This window comes from Bos grunniens, chromosome 14 (assembly GCF_055505025.1).
Source record: "Bos grunniens cultivar Pamir isolate PY7600 chromosome 14, Bosgru_T2T1.0, whole genome shotgun sequence".
Lineage (NCBI taxonomy): Eukaryota > Metazoa > Chordata > Mammalia > Artiodactyla > Bovidae > Bos > Bos grunniens.
Window position 1 is genome coordinate 52,376,546 of NC_141178.1, and position 14,536 is coordinate 52,391,081.

The following is a 14,536-nucleotide window of genomic DNA, read 5'->3' on the forward strand; positions in this document are numbered from 1 at the left end:
ATATTTGCTCATTTAATCCTTAACATGTATGAGGCAGGTAGTTATGTCTCCATGTTATAGATGGGTGAAAATGAGACAGAAACTGAGTCTTAGTTTTAGTTGTAAACTAATAACTCATTAGTCCCGGGTCACAGAACTTGTAATCAGTGAAGCTGGGACTAGACCGGGTGGCCTGGCTCCCGGGCTCCGCCTCTCATGGGCAGTCTGTATATTGGGGCCCCTGCTGAGCCCTCTCTTCTCCCGCTGTTCCAATCCATACCCTCCTCCAGCCTCGAGCCCAGTGACTTGAGTGTCTCTTAGCACAGATCACTGTCAAAGCTCATGCTTCCTCTTGCTCTGCCTCCTTCTTAAACCAAGCCCACACTGACGCTTAGCTCTGTGCCTCCTCATTACCACTGGCTTCTGTGCCAGCCTGTTTCCTGAGGTTCTTTTCTAATTGATTCTCTTCTGACAAGGACTTCCAATGTGAAAATGTAAGTGGTATAAGTACCCATTTTCTCATGTTTCAATATTCCGGGTGGGACGATAGTTTATTAGGGCACATTAAAAATAATTCTCAATGTGTAGTCTGCAAACTAATATTCCAGTTATACTTTCAGTAGAAAAAGGAATCTTGTAATTGGTGGAAAAAGGAAAATTTTAGCTTAAGATAAAGACAATAGAAGACTGGTAGGTAAGAAAGTGGCATATAATGAATTTAAAATGACAGTAGGAAATGAAAGAAGATGGAAGAAGAGGTGATACATGGAAACTCAGTCATCCTAACATCACCAATGAATAAAAAATAGAGTGAAACCCCTACGGCAGACTGAAAGAGTTGATCTAGAAGGCAGGATTCATTTTTAGGAGATACATTTTATGGGAAAAAGAATTATTACCTCTCACTACAGAAGCAGCAGCAGTACAGAAACTCAGAGGAAAAGTGTACTGCTTTAAGGAAATTTGTATGTAAAAATAAAGCTTTGTAAAACAAAGTTTCCTATTTTTTAACGTATCAAGTTCCTCTAGTCATAGGTTGGTTTGTTTATTTTTCAAATTAGATTCTCTTAACACATGGAATTAAAGCAAGACGTACTTAGAAGGGGTCTTCCCTGGTGGCTCAGATGGTAAATAATCTGCCTGCAATGTGGGAGACCTGGGTTTGATCCATGGGTTGGGAAGATCCCTTGGAGGAGGGCATGGCAACCCACTCCAATCAATATTCTTGCCTGGAAAATCCCCACTGGCAGAGGAGCCTGGAGGGCTACAGTCCATGGGGTTGCAGAGAGTCAGACATGACTGGGCAACTAAGCACGCGCATGTACACACACACACACACACAGGAATTTTTTCTTGCTCTGTGATTGGGTAGTAAGTAGCAAGTGTACTTGAAATTAGTGTTTTCACCTTAATTCACGAAATAAGATCCTGATCACCAAGTTATGATACAGGAAGAGATAGACCAGCTTTTTCCCTTCAGTATACTGTTCCCTCACTCAGTAAAGAGTCTGCTTGAAATGCAGGAGACCTGGCTTTGATCCCTGGATTGGGCAAGATCCCCTGGAGGAGGGCATGGCAACCCACTCCAGTATTCTTGCCTGGAGAATCCCTATGGACAGAGGAGCCTGGCAGGCTACAGTCCAGGGGGTTGCAAAGAGTTGGACACGACTGAGTGACTAAGCATACATACCATTCCTTAGTGTTGTCAGAGCAAAACAGATGGTTTGTCACCTCCATAAGTTATGTTAGAAATATAACCTTAATATTAGGGGGGACAAAAAGATACTTTCCTCTTTATGTGTAGTGTTTCTGGTTGGTGAAACTCAGTGGAGATGTTGAATCTTAAATTGAGACCGAAATGTTATTGGTGGAGGCCAGATAAAACAAGACTTTGCAGGCCCTTTGATTTAGTTTCTGAGTATTCTTTCCTCTCATAATGCAAGTAGTTTAGTTGCTTTTAAGTATTTGTACATTAATAAACTAAAAATGGCTTCCCACATGGTACAGTGGTAAAGAATCCACCTGCCAATGCAGGAGACACAAGAGTCTCGGGTTTGATACTTGGGTCGGGAAGATCCCCTGGAGCCGGAAATTGCAACCTACTCCAGTCTTCTTGCCTGGGAAATCCCATGGACAGAGGAGCCTGGTGGGTTACAGTCCATGGGGTCGCAAAGAGTCATGACTGACTAAACACACAAATTTAAGATAGCTACCATTTATTAAGCTTCACCGTTGGTATTAATAATTGCTTTTGTTTGGTATTCATTCAATCTTAACAATTCTATGAGGTCTGTTAAAAGTGGACTTTACATGTGAAAAGAACTGAAGCACAAGTTTGATAATTTGCCTAAGGTGAGGTTACCTAGGCCACAATGTGGAGAATGGGCCTGGGAGAAGAATGGCTCCAAGGAGACCAGATTTTAAGGGTATTATTACAGTTGCAGTGAGGGAAGATGGTGGCTTGCACTCGGGTAAGTAGCAGTGGGCATGGAGAGAGGTGACACAGAGAGGTTCTTTAATGCATTATCACAGAAGGACTTGGTGATTCCTTTTGAGGGGAGACTTCCAGCACCCTTAGTAGCTGCACTGATGGGCTTGTCGGACACTGAGCAAGGAGATGCTGGAAGAATAGGGTTGTGGGTGAAGATGTTGATGAAGGATCTAGGGATATGTGTTTTAGGATAGGAGAAACTGAGATGTTTAAATGTTAGTGGGATGGATTTGAGAGAGAAGATATAGAAAAGAGACATTTCATGTAGAATGAGAAGTGAGTAGTAATCCAGAGTGGAGTGGAAGGACTGGCCTCTGATAGATGAACTAAAGTCTCTAAGGCTGAACAGAGACTTGCTAGGTTGGCCTGTTAGGAAATTTCTTACATTCCTATGCTTAAATTCCTAGTGGACTAAGGTGGCAAGTTGAATTAGTTTTATCTTAAGGATATTTAAGATATTTAAGATTAACCAGAATGAAGGCAGTTACACGCCAGTTATCCCATGGACAGAAGAGCCTGGCAGACTACAGTCCACGGGGTTGCAAAGAGTCAGACACAACTGAGCGCACGCACACACACATATACCAATAAAAAATACAATAGTAAAAAATTAACCAGAATGAGACTGTGCTCAGTCTCAATCTTCTAGTCACTCATGTTTCTTATGTTAGCATGGATGAGTTTATTTCCATGGAAGATCATCAGACTCCCAGATTACCATCTGCTTTCTCTGATCCTTTCATTTGATCCTTGCATCCAGTTTAGTGAGTCTCAACCCTGTCTGTCCCCACCTGAGACACTTGAACCAGTCTCTGGGGATGGGGTAAGGGCGTGGGTGTTTTTTAACAACTTTAGGCTGATGCTAATAATATACAGCCAAGATTGAAGACCATGACTTAATTCTTGTACTTTCAAGATCTAAAGGTCTTGTGAGAACTGTTACTTATTTCTCAGTTCAGGAAAACCCCTTTCCTCCAACCAACTGGTTTAGAAACTGCTTAAATTGAAGTTCTGAGCAAAAGCTTATATATAGGCTTGGCCAAAAACTTTGTTTGGGTTTCTCCGGAAGATGCAATGGAAAAGCCTGAATGAACTTTTTGGCCAGCCCAATACAAAACTTGATTGTTGAGTATCTTTGCAGTTTTATTAATTAGTTTTGTATGGTTTTAGTGTACTCATTTTGCCCTTGGGCTTATTTTTAATGTTTTTTTAATATTCTTTATAGACTTCAAGTTTTTTAACCTTAAAATTCTTTTTTATTTGAGCCCCCAATAACATTACCTCTTTTGAAGTATTTCGACAACACATATACCCTCAAATGTTTGGATTCTCCAGATAGCTAGAATCTAGGGCATGATCCAAGTAAAAAGATATTAAAAGGGTAAGAATATAATTCAAAATTTTCTCAAGGTTCTGCTGGGGAGAAGGTTTATAATTAATCAGTTGAATATTTAAAATGGACATAAACATTTTAGAGCTAGCACCTATTCAAAAGCATAAATGTTTTAGGATGAAAAAAGCTTTTGATAGTTGTAATAAGCTTGAATTGTTATTTGGCACATGTTATAAATCAGAGCTTCTATAATTATATAAACTTCTATTATGTTGGTTTGTGAGTCTTGGTTAATGGGTGTCACACACTTCCTGTATATTTATAAATTCTGCAAATTAAAAATATTAATTCACAACTCTAGAAGCAAAAATGTCATCAATATAAAGGCAGCTATTTTACATGACTTTTTAGCAAGCTATGGCTGTTATTTTTCTTTACCTGTTTCTAAGGAAAGCATAGTGTGTTTTTATAAGTGGGTTCATGTGTAACATCTATTAGTACTTACTGCAGAGGAATGGTATTGACTGTTTAATTTCAGTTGTCTACATTTTCAAAACAATGAAGACATATGAAGACTATAAAATAGAAATAGCCCCCATTCAAAATAGTTGAACATTTATTGTGTCATTTGCTCTACAGAAGCAATCTCATTATTAAAGTAAATATTGCCAGTTTATGTGCATATTGTAGATTCAGGGGTCTATAATGTACATTATAACTTGTAACTATCAAGTACACAAATGTAATGGATATTCTGGATTATTTTCAATACAGTTTTGTATAAAACAAAGATTCTATGCCTGTGTGCTAAGGGGTGGTTTCAGTTTCAACTGAAGATTTGAAAGTTTTCTTATAAACTTTTACCTCCCTCTTTTTTGGCAGATGAACTATTCAAGAGAAAGGATGAAAGCAGATTGATTCTCCACCTACTTTTTAGGTTTCAGATTCACCTGTGTTTTAATAGTTGCCTCCATGCAGTCTTATTCAGTTAAGATTTTCTGGTTTGTAGTTCTTAATAATTGTACCAGGGCTCTGCAGTGTAATATATTTGTGAGATGTGCATGCATAACAATTTTCCAAAAGTGCATCTAAAACTAACATATAAATGTGCTCTATAAAATCAATGGTGGTGGTTTAGTCGCTAAACCGTGTCCGACTCTTGTGACCCCATGGAATGTAGCCTGCCAGGCTCCTCTGTCCATGAGGCTCTCCAGGCAAGAATACTGGAGTGAGTGGCCATTTCCTTCTCTAGGGGATCTTCCCAACCCAGGAATTGAACCTGGGTTTCCTGTATTGCAGGCAGTTTCTTTACCACCTGAGCTATGAGGAATTAATTTAACGGTTTAGTAAATCTGATTTTCTTTTTAAAAAAAAAATTCATATGATACATGAAGTTTATAAATAGAGGTACCCTGATTTTCCATTATATTTTTATTCTTTCAAGTTAAGAAGAAGTCCAAGTCTTGTGTGGTGATTGGGGGTGGTATGGGGGGCAGAGGAAGAGAGAAAGGTATAATTCTTGAATTTTGAGTTCTGACTCAGAACCCTTCTTTAACTTAAATGAACACAATTATCTACAGGAATAAAAAATACTCGTTATGCCTATTCAGTATCACAGGGATGTATTACTCCAAAATTAAGCCAGCTCAATAGTGAAGAAGTCAGCAAGTCAAATTATGAGTTATAGAAAAATTTCTTAGCTATATCTTACCTTGAATACATCTAGTCTTCTAAAAACCTCTTCCAAAGAACTGGCTACTTTGCCAGCTTGGTCCAGGGCTGCTGTAACATCCATCATAGTGGTTCTTGGGAGGGAAAGAGCAGAGTGGTTTAGGGTTTTCAGAATACTTGGGGGCATGTTCGTGATTAATGCCCACACTTTGTTGTGGTCTTAGTAATGGAATGAACTGTTGCCACTTAGGGGCTTCCCAGGTGGCTCAGTGGTAAAGAATCTGCTTGCCGATGCAAGGAGACATAGGAGACGGGCGTTTGATCCATAGGTTGGGACGATCCCCTGGGGGAGAACCTGGCAACCCACTCCAGTATTCTTGCCTGGAGAATCCTATGGACAGAGGAGACTGGTGGGCTACAGTCCATGGGTTTGCAGAGTCAGACACGACTAAGCATGCACACGCTGGCACTTAGTGTGCTGGAGCCAGGGATGCTAAACATCTTCCACTGCTCAGCAAAGTCCCGAGGTGAGAACCATTAATGCAACCCTGAGTATTCACTGGAAGGACTGATGCTGAAGCTGCAGCTCCAAAACTTTGGCCACCTGATGTGAAGAGCCAACTCATTGGAAAAGACCCTGATGCTGGGAAAGATTGAGGGCAAGAAGAGGAGAGGGTGACAGAAGATGAGATGGTTAGATAGTATCACCAACTCAATGGACGTGAGTTAGAGCAAACTCCAGAAGATGGTAAAGGAAGGGAAGCCTGGCGTATTGCAGTCCATGGGGTCGTGAAGAGTCAGACACGACTTAGTGACTGAACAACAACAATAACTTCAGGGATCAGAGGTGGTTGATGGTGATGAAATGACCCAGTCAGCTTTCAGCTTGGGTTATTCAAAGCTAAAAAGCCCTGACATAACAGGTGACAAGGTGTCAGCATACTAGTACCATTAGTAATGCTGATAGAGCTTAAAAATAATCCATTTTCCTTTAGGTTTACCTGGGCATATTTCTTACTTGTAATCTGAGCAGAGCAATACCAGAATCTGGTCCCAAGAATGGGATATGAAGCACCACTGTGAGCCCTTTATTATAGCATCAGTGTCTTCACGAACACAGGGGAGTCCCATCAGAGGCACATTCAAGTTTTATACATCCAACTGTATGTACTGGGCCAGAGAGAGAGACAGGTTGAGAACTGAAGTCATGCAGTCGCTTGTGCCTACCATTTCTCTTCATACTCCCGAGACTAAGGGTTCAACGGGAGACAGTAATCCACAACTCCCTAAATTGGTCATAGATTCTTTGTGTCTTATAGTGTGAGCTTCTCACGGTGCAGAGTGTGATTCTAGTGTTTAAAGATAAGTATTTTTTACACAAGATGGCCTCATATGCAAGCCAACTACTTCATCTGGTGCTCACCCAAAGAATGAGCCATCTGTTTGAACACTGAAGGGAAAATTGGCTGTGTTGGACACATTGAGTCTGCCTCCAACATGGTCTGTAAATGTTGTGTACTGTATCTTTTAAAGGTGACTTTGATTTCCAAGCATAATTCTGACTCCATGAGGTTTTTTTCTTGTGTATATATCTGTGCACGAGATACAACTCCATCATAAATGCTGTTACCTTTCCAATTTTCCTGTTACTGGATAACATATTTGCAACAGTTCTTTATCTTCCAACGTATATGGAGACCTTTTTAAAAAGTCTTTTCATTCAAGGAATTAAAATAATGACCTGAATATAAAGCAGGGTTTTGAGCAAATATCTTTAGTTTATGTGTGCACGCATGCTCAGTTGTGTCTGACTCTTTTGCAACCCCACGGACTGTAGCCTGCCAGGCTCCTCTGTCCATGGGATTTCCCAGGCAAGAATACTGGGGTGAGTTGCCATTTCCTCCTCTAAGGGATATACCCAACCCAGGGTTCAAACCTGGGTCCCCTGTGTCTTTTGTACTGGCAGGTGGATTCTTTACCACTGAGCCACCTGGGAAAGCCCTTTCTTTGGTTTATATGGAGTTGTAAATGACCCACACAAAGTTGAGATTATTATACAATTTTATCAAATTGCATCTTTAGTGAAATAAGTCCGAGTCACGACAACATCTTGATAGGATTGTCCTCTGTCCGGTCCAGTACATGATGTGGTGGTTGACTAGGGTTAGACGATGATACATTACACCAGAGCTTTTTTTTTTTTTTTCTATAAAGCACCGAATAGTAAATTTTTTGTAAAAGACCAAAAAAGGCTTTGAAGGCCTTAAAGTCTGTTGCAACTACTTGATCCTGCAGTTGTACCAAGAAAGCAGCTACAGACCACAAGAAAATGAATGAGGCTGCGTCACCATAAGACTATTTTTACAAAGAAATGACAGGCTGGATTGGGTGCACTGGATTCTCTGAGCTAGAAAATGATGCCCAAGGCAGTGTTTCTCATATGTGATTCCCATATCAGCAGCCCTGACATCAGTGCAAACTGTTAGCAGTGCAAATTCTTAGACCCCCTCCTCCCTCAGTCATAGCTACTGAGTTAGAAGCTAAGGCTGAGGTCCAGCAATGAGGGTTTTAACCAGTTCTCCAAGAGGTCTGACACATGCACACTGAAGTTTGAGAATCACAGCTCTAAAGATCTAGACTCCTGGGACCTCCCTGGTGGTCCAGTGGTTAACAATCTGCTTGGGGGACACAGGTTGGATCCCTGGTGTGGGAAGCTCCCACGTGCTGTGAAGCAACTAAGCCCATGCACCACAACTGCTGAAGCCTGTGCACCTAGAGAATGGAGAACAAGAGACGCCACTGCAATGAGAAGCCTGTGCACGGCAACTAGAGAGGAGCCCTCGCTCGCCACAACTAAGAAAGCCTGCACAGCCAAAAATAAATAAAATTGTACATGTGAGTGAGTGATAATCCCTCAGTTGTGTTCGACTCTGCAACCCCATGGAATGTAGCCTGGTAGGCTCCTTTGTTCATGGAATTCTTCAGGCAAGAATATTGGAGTGGGTTGCCATTTTCCTTCTCCAGGGGGATCGTCCCAGTCCAGGGATTGAACCTGAGTCTCCTGCATTACAGGCAGATTCTTTACCATCTGAACCACCAGGGAAGCCTACTATTAAGAGACATTTCTAAGTATAAAGACAGGTCAACTTAAGTATCAGCAGATAAAATGCTTGACTTGATCTTATAATCTGTAGATAATACATTAGAATATGTAATGAATCCATACACCTTTTCCAAAGGAATACCCGAGGTAGAAGTAGCATTAAAGTTATAAATGATAATCATCAATCAGATGAAATAATTTAGATGAAGCTTATCTTTCTCAAAGAGATGGGGCCAGGCAAGATTTTATATATATATAAAGATCTAGATCCTTAAGGTGAAACCTAAAACTATGCCAAGAAGATGTTTTTGGTGGTGGTAGCCCTGCTGTACAATACAGTAAAGTGATTTGAGCACTGAAATAACTGTGAGTACTCTGTTGAGTCAGAAAGTAGTTTTATACTTCTAGTAAGAAGATATTTGTTTTTCAATTGATGAAGGTGTCTTTTCTGTCTAATATGTTGGAGTGTATTCTAAATTTCTCTTGAGAATTTTCCCTTAAATTTGAGACCAGCTTTCTTTTGTGTTATCATCATATAGTACAGTTTATTGTGGTGGGATTCAGTTTAGAGCAGAACCTAATAATGATGATCCCTTAGTTCCCCGAGCAGGGATTGAACCCTGGGCCCTGGCATTGACAGTCCTAATCACTGGACTGCCAGGGAAGCTGCAGCTGCTTCATTTCTGATTGATGTATCAGCTTGGCCTCCACCCCTGATTCTACAGTTTGATCACGTGGACTAGAGCTGTGCTGACTGTGATGGGGCCTTGCATCACAGTCCTCTCTTCCTGTGGGCTCACCATGGAAGAGTGGCTCAGGAAACTGATTCATCATCCTCTCATGGTCAGGCACTCCTCCTGTCTCTGTGGCCTCACCAGACAGTTCTGTGGTGAACATTACATTCCTGATTCTAGATTCTGTGTCCTGTAATCACAGTGACCGTCCTGTTTCACTAATTAATTTTTAGTGTGGCTTGTAGATGGTGCTCATGAAACAAGTGAAATGTGACAGGCTTACAATCCATAAAGAAGCTGGAGTAAAAACATCATTCTCTAGATGGTTAACTCTATTTGGGCCTTGGCACCAGGTTGATCTGAGGGCCCTGAAAGACTCACTAGGCTAACTCAGTCCTCTTCTGTTTTGTCTGACACTATGTGGCAGCTTGGATCATATCCACTGTCCACAGTGGGTCAAATATTGGATCAAAAACATCCCCTGAGTGTCTGCTTTCCCAGCATAAACTTTGGAGGCAACATCCTCTCAATGTGTAACATCTCATTGAGGGACTTCCTTGGTGGTCAACTGCCTAAGACTCTGAGCTCCCAATGAAGGGGGTCCAAGTTCCATCCCAGGTCAGCGAACTAGATCCCACATGCTGCAAGAGTTCAGATCCCATGTGCTGCAACTAAAGACCTGGCACAGCCAAATAAATAGATACTAAAAAAAGAGAAACATTACATTGATTACAGTCTCAGAGTTGAAGGTTGTTTTTTTTTTCTTTTAATATAGTTCCTTCTGTCACCCAGTTGCTTCTGTGTTCATCAGTGTAGCTCTTCCTAGGTTGCCCTTTTGGTCTTCAGACAACTCTGATCTTGGGAAAGCTTCTGTCTTGTTGCTTTGGCTTCTGCTTCTCTGTTGCATCTGCGGGTGTGCTCAGTCGCTCGTGTCTGACTCTTTGTGATCAACTTCTTAACACATTTTAATGTCTTGGTCTAGCCACATGGCTGCTATTTCTAAACATTTTAATTGGAAGATAATTGCTGTACAGTGTTGTGTTAGCTTTTGCTGTACAACAGTGTGAATCAGCAGTAAGTATACCTATATCTCCTCCCTCTCACCCCACCTCCCTAGGTCCCAGAGCACTGAGCTGAGCTCCCTCCCTGTTTGAAATTTCTTTTCACTGTACTCTGGGCTAGTCTCATTGTTTTCAGATTCTATGGTTTGGTTTTTGTTTTTTTCATAAGGGTGTGTGTCAAAGGAGTCATTGCATCTCTATATAAAACTTTAAATTTTTTCTTATGCTTGATTCTGCTGCTCTGAATGGTATCTTACTTTCAATTATATTTTCTAATTGGTGAGTGTTGTTGTTGTTCTGGAGTCCCTCAGTCGTGTCTGACTCTTTTTTGATCCCATGGATTGGGATTTTCTAGGCAAGAATACTGGAATTGGTTGCTATTTCCTTTCTCCAGGGAATTTTCCTGACCCAGGGATCAAACCTGGGTCTCTCGCCCGACTTCCCTGTATTGCAGATGGATTCTTTACCGCTGAGTCACCCGGTGAGTGTAGAATAACACTATTGATAAATTTATCTTTTATCTAAGAGCTGTGCTCAATTCTCTTATTATTTTTAAGAGTTGACTGATTTGAAGATTAAATCACCTGTGAATAATCAGCCTTATCTTTTTCCTTCCACTTCTTATCTTTAAAAAATCTTACTGCCTTGGTCTGGATGCCCATTACTGAATAATACAGATCCATACCAATTTTTTCCTTTCAATTTTTAAGATATTGTCTTACCTTATTCAGGTACCCTGTTGAGAAATCTAATATTACTTTGAATTCTATTCTTTTGTAGGGAACCTGTTTTTACCCACTAGAATCTTTAGGATCTTCACCTTTTCCTTAGAATTTTGCAACTCGATAAGGATATATCCTGGTATAAATTTCTTTTTATTTATCATAGCATGGCTTTCAGCCTGAAGACTTATGTCTCTCTCTCTCTCTCTTTTTTTTTTTTGGCTATGTGTGGGGTCTTAGTTCCCTGACTGGGAATTGAACCTGGGTGCCATGCAGTGTCCTAACCACTGGACTCCCAGGGAATTCCCATGACTTATGTCTTTTTAACTCTAAAATTTTTCTTACTTTAGTTGGCTCTTTCTCCCTTGCTCCCTGAATTCCTCTTTGGCTACCATCGGACTTAGTTTAGTTTGCATTCTCCAACTTTTTTCTCATATTTTCCACTGCTTCACCTTTTTGGTTTACACTGCAATTTTTTTCAACTTTCTCTTCTAGGTCTCTGTAAAATTTTTATTTAAATCATAGTTTTGAGTTTTAAGAATCCTTCTGGTTCTCTGTCCCCTTTTCAGAGCATCATGCCTCAGTTATTGTCTCAGATATTCCTAAGTATACTAATTGTATCACGTTCTTTTATTGAAAATGATAGATTTAAACTGAATAAGGATAGAGGTATTAATAACATACTGCTCACAAAACTAGAAAGTTCAGTGATAGGCTTACTTTAGATGTAGATTAGTTTGATATGGGAGCTTATATGATTCAGCTCAACAGAACAAAATAGGTTAAGCCAAAGATGAGGAGTCTTAGGCATAAAACATAAATATTTTCTGCAATCATATAGTTTAGAAAAGTTGGGAAGTTTTGAATACGAAGGGGCAAAAGGCAGATGAGTATTTTATAAAAACAAAGAGTAATGAATTAGGGACTGGCCTGTATGTATTATAAAAACTGTCCATCCTGGAACTTCCCTGCTGGTCCAGTAGCTAAGACTTCCTGCTCCCAGTGCAGGGGGCATGGGTGCGATCCCTGGTCGGGGATCTAAGATCCCTCATGCTGTGGTCAAAAAAATAAAATAAAGAATTTGCTATTAGAACTGATGGCGGGGAGCAGAGAAAGAAGTTCTTAATGACAAAAAGTATCTCTGTATTGATGCCTAAAATGTCATCAATTTTGTTAAAACAGAAAAATGTTGCTGGGTGGGTTCAGAAGATTAAAAACTATTAATCATTTACATTTTAGTGGAATTGTCCTAATCCACTGTCCTAATCCATAAATTGTCCAGTTTTCCTATTTCTAGATGGGATCAGCCCATACTTACGTATATAGAGGAACATGGATGGTTACTGGGGAGACAAGGCAGGATTTTCCCAACGTGACATCAAGGACGTCTTGAGAGGAGGATGTCCTAAGTAAAGGAGGATCTGAAGAAAGGGAAGTGAGAGGAGCATGAACAAGTACTCCATTACTTTGATGTAATTTTACCCTTTTCTCCCAGAGACTGAATCTCTGCTTGATTCTCTCTCCCCCTCCCTGCTTATTCTTTTAAAGTAACAAGTAAAGGAAAGAAGGATTCTTGGCAGTAAATAACTAGCTTCAGTGATTTATGTCAATTTCTACCCTCTATCTGTGGCTTCCCAGGTGGCTCTAGCGGTAAATAACCTGCCTGCCAATGCAGAAGACATAAGAGTCTCAGGTTCAATTCCTGGGTCGGGAAGATCCCCTGGAGGAGGGTGTGGCAATCCACTCCAGTATTCTTGCCTGGAGAATCCCATGGACAGAGGAGCCTGGCGGGCTACAGTCCGAGGGGTTGCAAAGAGTCAGACATGACTGAGCAACTAACACATTTAACAGATATTGTGTAGGTTTTAAAGTTAACCAAGAGCTAGTGCAGACACTTCTGGTCTGTTTGTTTAAAATAAATCTCTTCACCTGATACACACACCTGCTGAGGGATGAGACCAGGTTCTGTGGGAGGCAGAAGAGAGGCATGAGGTCTGTGTGTCCTCTGGATTCCTGCCTACACCACCTGTGTACCACCTCCTCCCTCTACACCAGCGGTCCCCAATCTTTTTGGCTTCGTGGAAGACAATTTTTCATGGACCTTTGCAGGGAGATGATTTCAGGATGATTCAAATGCATTACATTTATTGTGCATGTTATTATTATTCCACCAGCTCCACCTCAGATAATCAGGTGTTAGGTTTTGGAGGTTGGAGACCCCAGGCCTAGACGATGAGCCTGTTCTCTGTCTTCCTGGTGGCAGGCGTGGTGCCTGTATGCAGTGGTGCTTACTAAGTATCCAGACTACTGAACTGAATCATTTTCCCTGACGTTCAATTTTCTCTGTAATTACAACCGTAATGTAATTTGCCTTACTTTTTCTCCCCATAATATTTGGAAAGCTTGTTACTCAGTGTATTTCCTATGCTATTTTATATTAATAATTTAGAAATATTAGCTTTATGTTGAAAAGGAATTACCAGTTTCCTTTCTCTCTAGTGGAGATGTCAATTTTTTTTCGCCTTGGGGAAGGGAAAGATTAGGGTTGCTGTATACAATTCCTGATGCCCATTAGAAATTTGAATTTCAGATAAACAATGGATATATTTGTAATACTGGTATGTCCCAATTGCTTTTTTTTTTTTTTCTTCCAACTTCCAACTTTTTATTTTGTATTGGAATATAGTCAGTTAACAATGTTGTGGTAGTTTCAGGTGAACAGCGAAGGGACTCAGCCATACACATACCTGTGTCTATTCTCCCCCAAAGCCCCCTCCCATCTGGGCTGGCACATAACACTGGGTAGAGTTCCATGTGTTGTGCAATAGGGCCTTGGTTCTCCATTTTGAATACAGCAGTGTGTACATGACTTTCCCAGAGTCCTTAACTACCTCTTCCCCCTGGCAACCATGAGTTCATTTTCTAAGTTTGTGAATCTCTTTCTGTTTTGTAAGTAAGTTCATTTGTATCACTGCTTTTTAGATTCCACATATAAGGGATGTCATATATTTCTCCTTCTTTGTCTGACTTACTTCATCCCCAATTGCTTGTTTTGTTAATCTGAAATTTTAATTTAATAGGGTGTCTTTTTTTTCTCTGCTTAATTTAGTAACCCCAGGCTCTCCTTCTGGTCAATCTAACTTTATATCTTGAAGGCCCAAAAGAAGATTCTAGAAAACCTAAAGGAGAAATAGCATTTCAGAGGCCAGGGCCTGACTCAGAAGCTATGATCTGTCAGTCAACACCCTTTTCTTCTCACACAACCATCTACCAAAGGTAAACAGATACCCAACTAAGAGCAGATATTACTATCCTACTTCCCCTCTTTTTACTGTCGTTATTGTGCACAGAGCCCCAACCTGCTGAAAGGTGCTCTTCTGGCAGTGAGTGTAGAAATACAAATACTTAATATTAATATAAATTAATATACAGGGGCTTCCCA